Below are 15158 nucleotides of genomic sequence, written 5' to 3'. Positions count from 1 at the left end.
CTGGTAGAAATAGCCAACATCCCAGAAGACAAGCTAAGGATCGGAAAAGATCTCAACAGACCTGAACAATAAGGCTATCCAACAAAATGAAGTTTAATGTGAAGAACAGCAGGTTTTACACTTGGGCAGGAAAAGACCATAGGTACAAGAACAGATTAGGTGAAACCAGTCTCAAAAACAGTAAGTGAGAGTGACCTTGGACTCCTAGTGGATGATCACTTAAACATGATTCAACAGTGTGTGGCAGCAGCCAAAAAACCTAATACAATCTTTGTTGTAAGCACAGAATCAAAATTACATGAAGTATTAGTACCACTTTATAGCCTTAGTAAGACCACACCTGAAATACTGCATTGAGTTTTCATTACCACTTTTACAAGAAAGATGTTTAGACTTTGGAAAATGTGCAAAGAAGAGCAACTAAGATGACTAAGGTCCTGGAGACTAAAACATTTGAAGGTTGCAAGATTTGGGCTTTGGCTAGTCTAGAGAAAAGAAGGACGGTGTGTGTGTGTGGGTGTGGGTGTGATGGTAGTATTCCAGTATTTGAGCCTGCCACAAAGACAAAGGGGTAATTTATTTTACAAAGCACCAGAAGGTGAAAGAAGAAACAATGGATGGAAACTAATCAAGGAGAGGAGCAACCTGAAATTAAGGATAAACTTCCTAACAGTGAGGACATTTAATCTACAACTACATCTACAGTGGGACAATCATCTAGAAACAGAAGTTGTAGATGTTTCATCACTGGTGGTTTCTAAGAAGAGACTAGACAGTCACCTGTCTGAAATGGTATAGGGTCTCCTGCCAAACAAGGGAGACTAGAAGACCTCCAGGGTCCCTTCTAGCTCTATTCCGATTCTGATTCTAAAAAAGTGACTGATCCTCTTAGGCAGTGGTTCTCAACCTTTCTAATGTCATGACCCCTTAATACAGGTCCTCATGCTGTGGTGACTCCCAATCGTAAGTCTAGTCCAATTTTCCCAACAGAGCTTTAAGCTGATTGGCAGGAAGGTCAGAGAGATACCCTCTCTGTAAATGCCTGATTGGTCGGATTGTAAAAATATGTTCCAACACTATAGGAAATTTGTCTTTTCCCATGATCTTAGGTGACCGAAAGGGCCGTTTGACTCCCAAAGGGGTCCTGACCCCCAGGTTGAGAACCACTGCTCTAAGGAATTGAAAAGCTCATTGCAGACCCTCACATCCTGGACACAAATTGTTTCAACTTCTACCCTCAAAATGATACTATAGGGCACTGCACATCAGAACAACTAGACACAAGGACAGTTTTTCTCTCTGCTTAACAACTAATTCCCACAAGACACTAAAATAATTTACTAAGACTATATTACTATTATTCTTCTCTTCCTTACTAGTATCTGTTCTTCCGGGCTCTCTGGTAGGAGCCTCCTGAAAATTCAAGGGTACAAATTGCACACACACACACGTTTGAAAATTCAAAACAATGTTCTCTATCACAAAATTCAAAATAAATTATGCACACTTTTTGTATTGCAAAGAGCACTTGTCCCAAAACAACCGGGTAGTCTGTACAATTTCCTTTAAGCAGTCATTAAGCACTTAGCTAGCAGCTGTGAAGAAACTTCACACCCCTTCTTTCTCCAACGGAGAGACACACACATGTTGCTCTGCTGTGGTTTCAAAGGCATGAAAAATCAACAAACAAAGTCCAGAAAACAGCAACACACGATTCCTGAAGAACTGCAATCCGGCCAAACCCACACACTGCTATTTATAGCAGCAGCCCTAATTACTGGAGCCCCACCCAACCACAGGTGGCCTCATTTTCTCTTGCAATAATCATTCAGTTGTTGTCTCCTATGCATTACTCTACGCATGCGTGGATGTGTCATTAATTCTTGTCCAGAATCCAGGGATGATACAGATGATTGATCTCCTCTTGGGCTGTCTGCCAAACTCCCCTCTTCCCTGTCACTCATGCTTCCTTGGTCAGAAGAGGCTTCATCGGCAGATTCCATCGGGAGCAAAACAGGCCTGCGGCATGTGGATGTCTCCCCCACAGCCACCTGCACATTCCTTGGGGCAGGAGCTGGGCCAGAGCTAACCACAACAGTATCTATCTCTTCCCACTTATTACTATAACCATGTTGCTTGTATCTTTCAATTTATATTGTTTTTATTTGTTTCCTAGTATGATTTGATAGATTATTAGTAACTTAACTATCATTAAGTGTTGTATCTTTTTATTCTTGATGAATGTATCTTATTCTCATCATTTACTCTGACAACATATTCACCAAAGACAAATTCCTTGTGTGTCCAATAAAGAATACCATTATATTATGTTCCATTCCATTCCATTCTATTCTATTCTAATGAGGCAATTGAAAGGATTGCATCTTGGAAAAACTAGTAACCAAAAGTTTCCTTAAATAGCTGTCCCCATGGTTATAGGTTGCTGCATTTCTGGAATGGAGAATGGGAAGAGATATTGTAGAGATGCAGGAGCAAGGCATTGAAAGTTGCCTATGTGAATGAGGGATGGTCCCTGGAAAGCATGCATGAATGCATAAATAAATAAATAACCTCCCAACAGAAAAGAGGCAGAATGGCTACAATCTCTTTCCACCCCCAACCCTCTATGAAATCACTGTGAAACAAAGCCCTCTGAAGGGAAGAGGGAAAGAACACATTTATGGATTCACCTGTTCCTTTCTCTGTACCTGCAGCTCTCTGTTAAGGCAAGAACGAACTTGGCTGCACATTAAAGAGGAATCCGCAGGTCAGGGTAGCCTGCAGCTGTCTGGCTGTAGGAAAAATATGTGAGCAGCTGCTGTAAGGAGAAGGTTAAGCCATTTTTCCTCTTTAATCACCTGCAAGCCAAATGCTACCATGGTGAAAGGAACAGGATGATCACAGACATCCAGTTAATGGGGAAACAAGCTACCCACAAGCCTCCCCCAAACTTCAATACTGCAACTGGAAATTTCACTAATTTTCCTGTTGGAATTAAACTGCATCATAATAGCATGAGGACACAGAGATTTGGATTTGACTTTGTAGTGCGCAAAGACCATAGTTGAAGGAGCAAAACATCTACATCAGATTTATAATTTCTTTTTGTATATCTAGCTCTTCTCTATAGACTCAATTTCCAATGATATGATCAGTCTCCTTAACAATAAACCAGGATTGCTCTGGCTGTTCTGAAATCCTAAACTTACTGGATCACACAGCACTATCAGCACATAATGTGATTAGCTTGTTTCAGTCTCATGTTGTGGTAGTGGTATGTAAAGACCTTATTCTCTGGAGAAGATTGTAAAGCTGAGAAAGATGGAAGGAAAGAGAAGAAGAGGACCAGCAGCAAGGTGGATACAAGCCATAATGGTAGTGGGTATGTTATTGGATGACCTGAAGGGCCAGTTGTCATGGAGAAGGTCTATGTGGTCACTAGGAATGACTTGATGGCACATAATCAACCAACCAACCAACCAACCAACCAACCAACCAACCAACCAACCAATCCATTCATCCATCCATCAATCATCTGTAGCTATGGGTTGGAGGACCAAAATAGCAATAGCAATATCAGCCAATGAATAGGCATAGCAACTAAGTCAGCCAATGAAAGCTAAATGCATTTGAGTCTGTGCAGAGAATCAAAACTGAAAGCTTAAGATTTAGATTTAGATTTAATTGGATTTGTATGCCACCCTTCTCCAAGGACTCCGAGGAGTAAGGCTGAGCCTGGCTCAGTCCACTCTGCTCTGTTGTCCACTCTGTGCTTGTCTGATGCTGACATGAAACTAACTGTCCTCTGCTACCTGTAACTGCTTGAAGGAGAACCAGTATTGGTATTGTAAAATTTACTTCATCTGTATTCTTGTACCGCACGAATCCCAGCGACTGATAAGGTCCCACAGAGTTGGCCTTCTCCGGGTCCCGTCGACTAAACAATGTTGTTTGGCGGGCCCCAGGGGAAGAGCCTTCTCTGTGGCGGCCCCGATCTTCTGGAATCAACTCCCCCCGGAGATTAGAACTGCCCCCCCTCTCTATCTTTTGTAAACTACTCAAGACTCACTTATACCACCAGGCATGGGGGAGTTGAGACACCTTTCCCCCAGGCTTTTTAATATTTTGTTTTATGTTTGGTATGAATGTGTTGTTTGGCTTTTTAAAATATGATAGGGTTTTATATGCTTTTTTAATATTAGATTTGTTCTACTATAATATCGTTTTTATTATTGTTGTGAGCTGCCCCGAGTCTTTGGAGAGGGGTGGCATACAAATCTAATAAATTATTATTATTATTATTATTATTATTATTATTATTATTATTATTAATGAATCAAGCTGAATCAGTCATCTGTATGTGCTTCTGGAAATTTTATTTTTCTGCAACAAACTCTAGTAGAATTGTGAGGTACTGTGGAGAAATGCAAGGGGAAAACATCTAAAAAAACCCCCATAAAAGCTCCAATTTCAAATATTAATACCAGCTCACCTGCACGCAAGCACCCCAGACCGAACATCAAGCCTATTGTTGGAGGGAGCTGAAGATTTATGAACCAGGTTGAAGAGTTAATGTAGCTGTTAATTATAATTAAAAAAAGCTACTAAAGGGTGTTGTGAAACTTAGAGCAGAAAGTCATAAAAACAGAAGCCAGAAACAAGGTTCCCATAGCACCACCAGCATTATCCCTCCATAAGTCAGTCTGCCTGTTGTTTCCCTCCGGCTTCATATATTTGCAAGTGAGGATGGGTAACATTTTGTGCTACATGCACAAATATCTTCCTAGAAATCTGCACATTTCAAGCATGGGAATACAAAAGGTGCCTCTCGCCATCCAGTTTAGTAGTCTCTACATGGTTTAATGACATCTCCCCAATGTTTCGGGGAAGTGCCAAGGGCTTGGAACTGATCAATCTTATAGCATTGCAGACCCCTCTTCATCCCCACCTTGAAAGATTAGAAATGGCTTGGAAACAAAACTGCATCTTGAGGGCCAGATTTACAAATCCGTCTGATTTATAGTGTAAAATGTGGTATTGTTCCCCATTGAACATAAGCAGGTGTAAGTTTATTTAACTCAGCGAACTGCAGAGGTTTGGACTACAGTGGTAGCCATGATGATCTTAAGGCGAAAGAGAGCCTGTGGGCAAGGCATGCAGAGTCCTTGCTTTCTCCAGGGTTTTACTTCTATACCTGCTTATTTTTCTTCTTGCTTGGCTCTAAGATTAGAAGTGATCTTTGACAGGTGAATAATGAGCGGGGCTTTGGAGAATTAGTCAATAGGCGCTGCAGCTCTGTATTGTGTTAACTTTCCCAATGGAAATACCTGTTATGAATTTTTCCCATGCAGCTTGGCCTCAGAGTGAATGCCTGCTGCTAGAGATACATGCATAGTGTACCGAAGTCTAAGAAATGCAAACTTGTTCCATTTGATCGCCCATCTTCTGCATTTTCCTTTTCCAGACTGCAAACCCAAAGACAATGTATACTCTGCAGGCTGCTTGACGTCTGGCATAATTATACCCGCTTTTCGAAACAATAAACATTGCTTTGGCCTTTGCTAATGCAAAAAGCAACATCAATATGCACGGCTGATTTGACTTGTTAATATTCCTCCTGCTTGCATAAACTTGTACAGGTCACATAGCAGCCCACGTTAAAAGCACGATAGCACAGAGAAACAGGGTGTATTATAGCTGCAGACAGCTTCCACAGCTGATCCCCGCTGCCTGTGTCAGCTTGAAAGGGTCAAAAGCTGCACTCGGGGATATCTTTGTGGATAGGCAAGCACCCTGCTGCAATTTAAGCAACTAGAAACAATTGTTACTTATTCCTGGCAGGTGACTGGCAAATTACAGCTCTGTCCTTTGCATAGAGAAAAATTGTGCATTTTAAAATTCTGCAGCTCCCTTGCTAGTAATCAAACATGACTTCTTGGTTCTTGGAAGATGGGACAAAAGTGGCACAGGAACATGGGAAGTGGGGAATCCATCTTAGGATACATATTGTAGGGTAAGGTGCCACATATATAAAATACTAAAGTAAAAAATAGATTTGAGAAGAGTCTATGGAGAGGGGCGGCATACAAATCTTATAATAACAATAACAATAATAACAACAACAACAACAACAATAACAACAACAATAATAATTTCTATGAAAGAAAGAACAAATAAGCTATCTGCAATGAATTAAAGCTATTTTTCTATTACAACCTTCTGGCATAATTTTTCTTTTATTGCATGCTTTTTGAGAATTTCAGGCTCACTTTTGCTGTATCATCTGATGCAGGATAAAAGGAACAGATCTCTAATCTGTATGCTTACGATGGTACCTTTGCGCTTGAAAGTTCTTACCTGGTCAGAATTCAGAAAATTATGTTTCAGAGTTCTTGGACACTTGGCTGGAATACTGATTTAGAAATGTTAGACTGCATTTTTTCCAATTCTCCCTGGATAGCCATGGAACATTAAGTCAGAAACGTAACCCTCCCCCCCCAAAAAAGAGCAGAAAAGGAGGGTCAATGGGGTGAAAATACACGAGTGGCACTGTATAAAACAGAATAGCCCATTGTTATATCTTTTAAATGGTAGGGAGTATGGATGGCTGGTAGGGAGTTTGAATGGCTGACACAAATACCGATCAAAATATTCCGATAGATGTTCTGATAGATTTTTTTCAATACTATTTGTTGATTAGTCAAAAATAAAATATATGTTGAGGAGTGAAAAATTACCTTTCTTCTAGATAATGGTAAATTATCCTTGATGCACAAAAATGTGTGTGTGTGTGTGTGTGTGTGTGTGTGTGTGTGTGTAGCATATTTTCCTTCTTTAGGATAGCCATGGCTTCCTTCTATATTTGCTAACAGACACATTTGTTAAGAAATTTAACATTGACTCAATTTATTTTCTTTTCCTAAGCTTTGGGCACCAATTATATATTTATTTGATTAAACTTATAATTTCCCCATTGCTTTAAATGAAGAACACACTGAAAAATTGGTAAAAATGTGCCCTTGAGAAAATGAAGAAATTTCATTATATTATAGGTTCCAGACAATTGGAAATGTGTAGAATTAGTTTTTATTGCAAATCAGCTTCTACACAGTTAAGACTTTCAGAGAAAATGTTAAGTATAAATGAAAACAGTTTCTGCAGTGACCCCACCATTCAAATTATGAGGCTCATCTTCATTCTTGTTCATCAGGCTGTCTATTATAACTAATTGCCTGAGTTCTGGAGGGTTAATATTGCTCTGCTGCTTAGCTCTTTTGAAGAGAATTTCATGAGATGGAGAAGGAGGCTGCTTTGGTTGGCTCACCCTTCTAGGGAATGTCCATGTAATTGCATTTCCCCTTATATACTGCAATGGGTGCAAACCTCCAAGTCTAACCTGAGACATAAATAGGTACCAAAGGACAAGAATCCCCCCCACCATTCCAAACATTAATATATATTAGGACCATCATAATAGCTTCTTCTTTTAGGAGATAAGAGTTTGTATTCAGTGTAAATAAAAAAAACTAGGGATGTTCCTAGAATGGAATGCTTTTAATCTGGAGTTTCTTGAGATGCACTGTTGTAATCATAGGTTTTTAAGCACTGAACATTGGAATGGAATATTACTGGAGAGTGATGTTTTAGCCCAAATGGGTGCTGTATAAAACCTTAATTCTTCCTCTATTGAAAGGAAGCAAAATCCAGGCTGAGCAAGCATCCTGCAGAATCCATGACCACGTGGAAAATAATTAACTTGATATACAATATGAAGAAAACCTATAGCAAACTTCCATATAAGGAAATATATGTCTTACTCTCAATCACCAGTAAACACACAATCCAGGAAAAGGCAAAGAATGGAGCTTCCATTAATTACCTATAGGGAAGTCACAAGGAGATTGCCTTAGATGGTGCATGAGTGAATGGTAGTAGGGGGATGGCTTAATGTATGTGGTGTTCGTGAATTGGTTATTCTGTACCACATGTCAGGAAAAGTGAAACACAATAAAAGGAGCGATCTTGATTTAACCCTGCTGTTCTGTTCGGGTCGTATGTGACCCGAAAGCCATGTTTGAGTCCCTGTAAAAAATTTTCCCTGCATATCTGAAACTTGAAATTTCATGACTTTTCATCATTTCAGGGGTTCTCTCTATGAGAATTTTTTTTGGGGGGTGGGGGGTTTCTTTCTTGCTGAAAAAAAACACCTCCCTAATGTTATGTTCCCGGGTCTATTTGACCCGGACTGCAAATTGATCATTTTAGGTACTTACATTTGGTCTTTTTGAAAGCTTTTTTCACCTGGAAACATGTTTGAACATTTCTGCACACAATGGAATGAAAATTGAACTGAAAAAATTAATCCTTATTGGTTTATTTTGCACATAAATGTGCCTCTCCCCCGTTTTTGTGAAAGGTTTTTTCAATTTATGGATAGTTTTGCTTGCAAAATGCAGTCTATTTTACTGGAGTTGGTGTGGGAATGGTAGCTTGAACATTTCTGAATATAAGAAAAATATAAAGGAACTGAAAAAAATGATTCTTACTGGTTTTTTAACATCAGAAATAAGGCCTCCCCCCCCTCGGCTGCTTGCAACCATTTTCACTTTTTATTTTTTTATGCTCCAAATCCGCAATATTCTTTAAAATCTTAGGCATCCATTTACTCAATTTAACAATGCTGATCATCAAAAATATTTTTGGGGTGGTGGTTAATTGTTTTCTGGGCAAAAAAAAATCATAACTTCGAATCTGTTTCTGTTTGTATATGACCGGACCAAAAATATTTTTTTTAGGTACTTGAATTTAATCTTTTTGAAAACTTTTTCAACTGGATAACTAGTTTGAACATTTATGAACATAATGATATGAACATTGAACTGGAAAAATTGAGACTTATATTTTTATTTTGATCAAAAAGCCCCTCCCCCCATCCTTTCTGAAGTTCGTGTCAATTTCTATTTTTTAAGGCTACAAATCCATAAGGAATTTTCCCCCAAAAGGTTTGATATACTAAATTGAACATTTCTGAATATATGAAAAATATAAATGAACTGAAAAAAATGGTTCTTATTGGTTTATTTTGCACATAAATGTGCCTCCCCCCCGTTTTTGTGAAAGGTTTTTTCAATTTATGGATAGTTTTGCTTGCAAAATGCAGTCTATTTTACTGGAGTTGGTGTGGGAATGGTAGCTTGAACATTTCTGAATATAAGAAAAATATAAAGGAACTGAAAAAAATGATTCTTACTGGTTTTTTAACATCAGAAATAAGGCCTCCCCCCCCTCGGCTGCTTGCAACCATTTTCACTTTTTATTTTTTTATGCTCCAAATCCGCAATATTCTTTAAAATCTTAGGCATCCATTTACTCAATTTAACAATGCTGATCATCAAAAAATATTTTTGGGGTGGTGGTTAATTGTTTTCTGGGCAAAAAACCCCCATAACTTCGAATCTGTTTCTGTTTGTATATGACCGGACCAAAAATATTTTTTTTAGGTACTTGAATTTAATCTTTTTGAAAACTTTTTCAACTGGAAAACTAGTTTGAACATTTATGAACATAATGATATGAACATTGAACTGGAAAAATTGAGACTTATATTTTTATTTTGATCAAAAAGCCCCTCCCCCATCCTTTCTGAATTTCGTGTCAATTTCTATTTTTTAAGGCTACAAATCCCTAAGGAATTTTTCCCCAAAAGGTTTGATATACTAAATTGAACATTTCTGAATATATGAAAAATATAAATGAACTGAAAAAAATGGTTCTTATTGGTTTATTTTTGCCACAAAAGGGACACCCCCCCCAGCCTTGCTGTGTGCCATTATTGTCACTGTTTATACATATTTGTCTAGAAATATTTGGAATATCCTTTTGAAAATCAACCACATTGTAACCAGATAACTAATTTTATGAAAGAAATCCATTTTACTAAAAAAAGTATGTAAGTTTGAAATTAACAGCATAATTTTTATATAAATTGAAATAACTTTATATGCAAAATAAACCAATATGCATCAATTTTTCCACTTCAATTTTCATATCATTATGTTCAGAAATGTTCAAGCTACAAATCCCACACCAACTTTAGCAAAATTGAATGTATTCTGCTAGCAAAACTATCCATAAAGTGAAGACTATGTCACAGAAACGGGGGGGGGCACATTTATGTGCAAAATAAACCAATAAGGATTAATTTTCTCAGTTCAATTTTCATATCATTGTGTGCAGAAATGTTCAAGCTACCAATCCCACACCAACTTTAGTAAAATAGAATGGATTTTGCAAGCAAAACTATCCATAAATTGAAAAAACTTTCACAAAAACGGGGGGGAGGCACATTTATGTGCAAAATAAACCAATAAGGATTAATTTTTTCAGTTCAATTTTCATTCCATTGTGTGCAGAAATGTTCAAACATGTTTCCAGGTGAAAAAAGCTTTCAAAAAGACCAAATATAAGTACCTAAAATGATCAATTTGCAGTCAGGGTCAAATAGACCCGGGAACATAATATTAGGGAGTTTTTTCGAACAGAACAGAGGTCGTCTCATTGAGAAAACGTTCTCTCTGTCGCTTCTTTCTGATGTGGCAATCATGGCATTCTGTGCCTCCCTAGAGGTCGACCCACTGAGGGAGGGCAGTTTGCCTTCAATGCACCTGAAACTTAGTTTCTACTGATCAGAGATTGCTGCCATAGAAATTCTTGCTTCTAATGAAGAAGAACTTATTCTGGAGTAATCCATAATTTGTGAGGAAATCTGGTTTTCCATCAGGCATTTGATAATTGATCTTATAACTCCTGATTTACATTTTCTAGAATAGGTCATAAAATCAGTTGGGAGTGAAAATTCATTGCAATCCAAGGAAGCTGATCAAAAGAATTTGCTCTGAAAGAAATCTAAAGTTATATGATTTCCAGAAGTATTGCGTGACACATTGTCTACCATGGGACTCTAGGGTTCCTCTGAAAAAGAATCCATTAAATAGGTGAACGTCAGACATAAGTTTCCAATATGCCATTTTTAAAAAACAAAGGTTTCTGTTGCCTAATGAGATCAACTGGTTTACTCATCAGTCAGTATCATTTTCTATCTCATTATTTGCATTGCAGATAGTCCTCAAGTTACGACCATTCGTTTAGTGACTGCTCAAAGTTGTGATGGTACTGAACAAATGAAAATTATGACAGGGCCTCCTAGTTTGGCTATCACTGCAGTAGCGTAGTGGTTAGAATGCAGTACTGCAGGCTACTTCTGCTGACTGATTGCTGCCTGCAATTTGGGAGTTCAAATTTCACCAGGCTCGGGGTTGACTCAGCCTTTCTTCCAAGGTAGATAAAATGAGGACCAGCATATTGTTTCTGTAAACAGAAAGTGCTGTGAAAGCACTGTTATAATAAAGGCCTCCGGTAAACTCAGTAGTTTATTACAGAACTCATTCCAGGCCTGGCAGGTACAGACTTAAGCAATAACATACACACAGGCTTATATATAACAAGCTGCCTGAGGCAGCACCCAATCCCCGCAGAGAGAAACTTCCCGCTTACATTGTAACTACGGGCTGGCGGCCAATCAGCACCCTGGATAGGGACGCCTATCGCCCGGCTCTAATCTGCGGCTGTAACTGAGCAGATATAACACTCCTATCCCTTTCGTTAGCACATACGTAATCTTTCAAATATTCCGGTCTCTTACACAGACGTCCCGATCTCCGTGGCTCTATTGTTTGTTCCTCCCTGGTCTCTGGACTCGCCCCTCTGCTTTCCTCGCTTACAAGCGGCAAGGCTTCTTCCAAGCTGTCAGTTCCCACATTGTTTCCACCCCGGTTTAGGCTTTCTTCCAGGGCATTTCCGGGGTGGCCGTGACCCCTGTCCTCGCCAGCATTCATTCCCTTGTCTAACCGAATCTGGTCCAAATGTCTCCTCCACACTCGGCCATCCCTTAACATGACCTCAAAAGACCTGGGACCCAGCTCCCTGCTTATTTTACCTTCTGCTCTCCTGAATACGAGTGCGCAAACACCCTATCTCCCACTTTCACCTTCCTGCCCGAGGTTTCTGGCCAAGGCACCGACTGTGAATACCATGGATGAAGCCTGTCCAAAACTATTCGAAGTTTGCGACCCATTAATAGTTCCGCAGGGGTCTTGCCAGTGGCCACGCACGGAGTAGTGTGCTGTGCTAATAACAAGTCTGCCAACCTCTTCTGCCATGAACCCCCAGACATCTTCTTCAGGGACTCCTTGACTGACCTAACGGCCCGTTCCGCCTGGCCATTACTGGCCGGATGCCAAGGTGAGGTTAGCGCGTGATGGATGCCCACCGATGCCAAGAATGACTCGAACAGCACCGCTGTGAATTGCGGGCCGTTGTCAGAAACCAGGAGGTCTGGGAAACCCTGTGTGGCAAATACTGTCATCAATGCCTCTATAATCGTTTGTGATTGTGTGGATTTTAGGTGCACCACCTCCACCCATTTAGAGTGTGCGTCCACAATCACCAGGAAGGATTGCCCCATGAAGGGGCCGGCCAAATCAATATGTATCCGGGCCCATGGGCCCGCAGGCCGCTCCCACGCCAATGGCTCCCCCCGGGGAGGGAAAGGCCGGTTCTCTTGGCATGTCCTACACTCTGCCACTCTTTGCTCTACCCCCTTATCCAGCCCCGGCCACCACACGTAATCCCTCGCCAGGCTTTTCATGCGTACAATGCCTGGATGGCCATCATGCAAGAGAGCTAATACCTGGCTGCGCTGTCTACTCGGAATTACCACCCTGGAACCTCTCAGCAGAATTCCTCTTTCCACAGAGAACTCGGTTCTACACCTGAAAAAAGGCACATACTCCTCGGCAGGGGCTGAGACAGGCCACCCCCTTAACACCCATTGCCTTACTTGGGACAAGATGAAATCCCGCCCCGTTTCCCAAGCTACCTCGGCTGCAGATAAGATAAGACCCCCTTCTGACAACGTAAATACTGAACATGCAGGTGCGGGGTCCACTAAAACTTCGGCCAGGGGGCATCTGCTAAGGGCATCTGCATGAGATATATGGCACCCAGGTTTGTATAATAAGGTGTAATTATAGTTGGCAAGGAAAACGATCCAACGTGACATTCTGGGGGATATTACTACAGGGCTTTGACGGGAACCAGACAATAACCCCAATAACGGCTGGTGGTCTGTCACCAATTCGAAGTGACGGCCATAAAGGTACTCGTGGAATCTTCGGACTCCCGCAATCAGAGCCAGCGCCTCCTTGTCGATGTGGCCGTAATTTCGTTCCGCTTTAGCCAACGTGCGGGAGAAGAAAGCCAGGGGAGCTTCTGTACCATTTGGCAGTCTGTGGCTTAAAACTGCGCCCACCCCATACTGAGAAGCATCGCAGGTGAGCACCAGAGGCAACCCAGGTGAGTATTGAGCCAGGATATTGTTAGAGGTAAGTAGCTCCTTAACCCCCATGAACGCGGCTTCCTCCCTCTTTCCCCAATGCCAAGAGGAATGCTTGTCTAGAAGTCTGTGCAAAGGCTCAGCCACCGATGCCTTATGCGGGATGAAGACCGCATAAAAATTTAATAAACCCAGGAACGCTTGGAGCTCCCCCTTGGATTGTGGTCTGGGGGCATCCCTGATGGCTCGAATCTTTTCAGGGGTCGGATGTATTCCCTGTGCATCCACCGTGAAGCCTAGAAACTCGACCTGGGGCACACCAAACACGCATTTCTTAGCTTTCAGTTTAAGCCCAGCCTCCCTGAATTTAACCAATACCTTCCTCACTCGTGCCATTAATTCGTCTGTGGAACTCCCCGACACCAGAACATCATCGAAATACGGCACAGTTCCTTCAAGCCCATATAACAGACGCTCCATCAAACCTTGGAAAATCCCTGTAACTGAGCAGATATAACAACTGTAAAGTGGTATATAAGTCTAAGTGCTATTGTTATCACAGTATCCCCACAATCATGTGATTGCAAGACAGAGGCTTGGTGTCTGGCTTGCAATTACAATGTCACAACAAGCCATAGTTATATGATTGTAATTTAAGATGTTCCCTACCGATTTCTCACAAGTAAAGATAATAGAGAAGCCAGTTGGATTCCGGAAGTTTCAATCACATGGTGTCCTTGCTTAGTGATCTTTACTGTGGTTCTTTAATGATGGCAACCAGATTGCCGAAATTGCCACTGCTAAGCACTTTATGACTACATCCCTAACAATGGAAATTCTGATCCTAACTTCCATCATGGCCCAAAGATTGCCAATGCATACTTTCTTATTAAGACGTCTTGGCAGAAGAATGTCTGAGAAGATGAGCATTGAGTATGGGTATGCATGAGTATTGCCACCCAGATTGTTAAAAATCTAAATCTATTCTGTTTAACAGAAAATGCTGCATAAATGGCAAGTTTGGGGTCTGGATGATGGCGGCTGAATGAATACTTGACTAATGCAAGACAACCAAAGGGTGTGATATTGTCATGCTGTGATCCAGTTTATAGCAATTCTAGAAGTACTGTTAATGAACATCCTACAACAAATGCAATTTTCTTCTGGTTAAAAGAAAAGTCTAGTTCTCTCTAACTAATGGTAATAACTAAGCAAATACTGTCTTAAGGGAAATGACTCTGTTGCCTTTTCAGAAGGATGAGATGCCAATTTCAGCCTATTAATATAATTATTCTGTGAAACTAATTTAAGGAGAAAAGTTCAAAAAGGAAAACAGTAGGAGAGACAATAGGACTGGATTATTAAACCCAAACGAAGAAAGACTTTTTGACCAAAACGGTGCTCTCTTTTGGATACACCACTCCTGTCTTATAATAAATTAAGGATAAAATATTTTGTGTTGTTACTATCATATCAAAATGAAGAAAGGAGGGAAGAGGGAGGCAGGAGAGAGAGGGGGGGATATGAAAGGACAAATTATTTTCAATTTATTACAAGTAGAAGCCTTTGATTTTGAAACTGGGAAAGAGAAGAAAAGAAGAGATGAAGATGTTGGTAATAAGGAATAAGAAGTGGAGAAAATATGGTAACAAAAACTAGAAGACGATAACAATATGGAAAATTAGATATGGAACAATCAGTAAACTAAATTATTGAGAAAAATTAGACGGAGAGAAAAAATACATTGATGAAATGGTTTAAAATT

This window comes from Erythrolamprus reginae, chromosome 2 (assembly GCF_031021105.1).
Source record: "Erythrolamprus reginae isolate rEryReg1 chromosome 2, rEryReg1.hap1, whole genome shotgun sequence".
In the NCBI taxonomy this organism is placed as follows: Eukaryota; Metazoa; Chordata; class Lepidosauria; order Squamata; family Dipsadidae; genus Erythrolamprus; species Erythrolamprus reginae.
The sequence above is the reverse complement of the archived record's forward strand: the minus strand, read 5'-3'. Positions refer to the sequence as shown.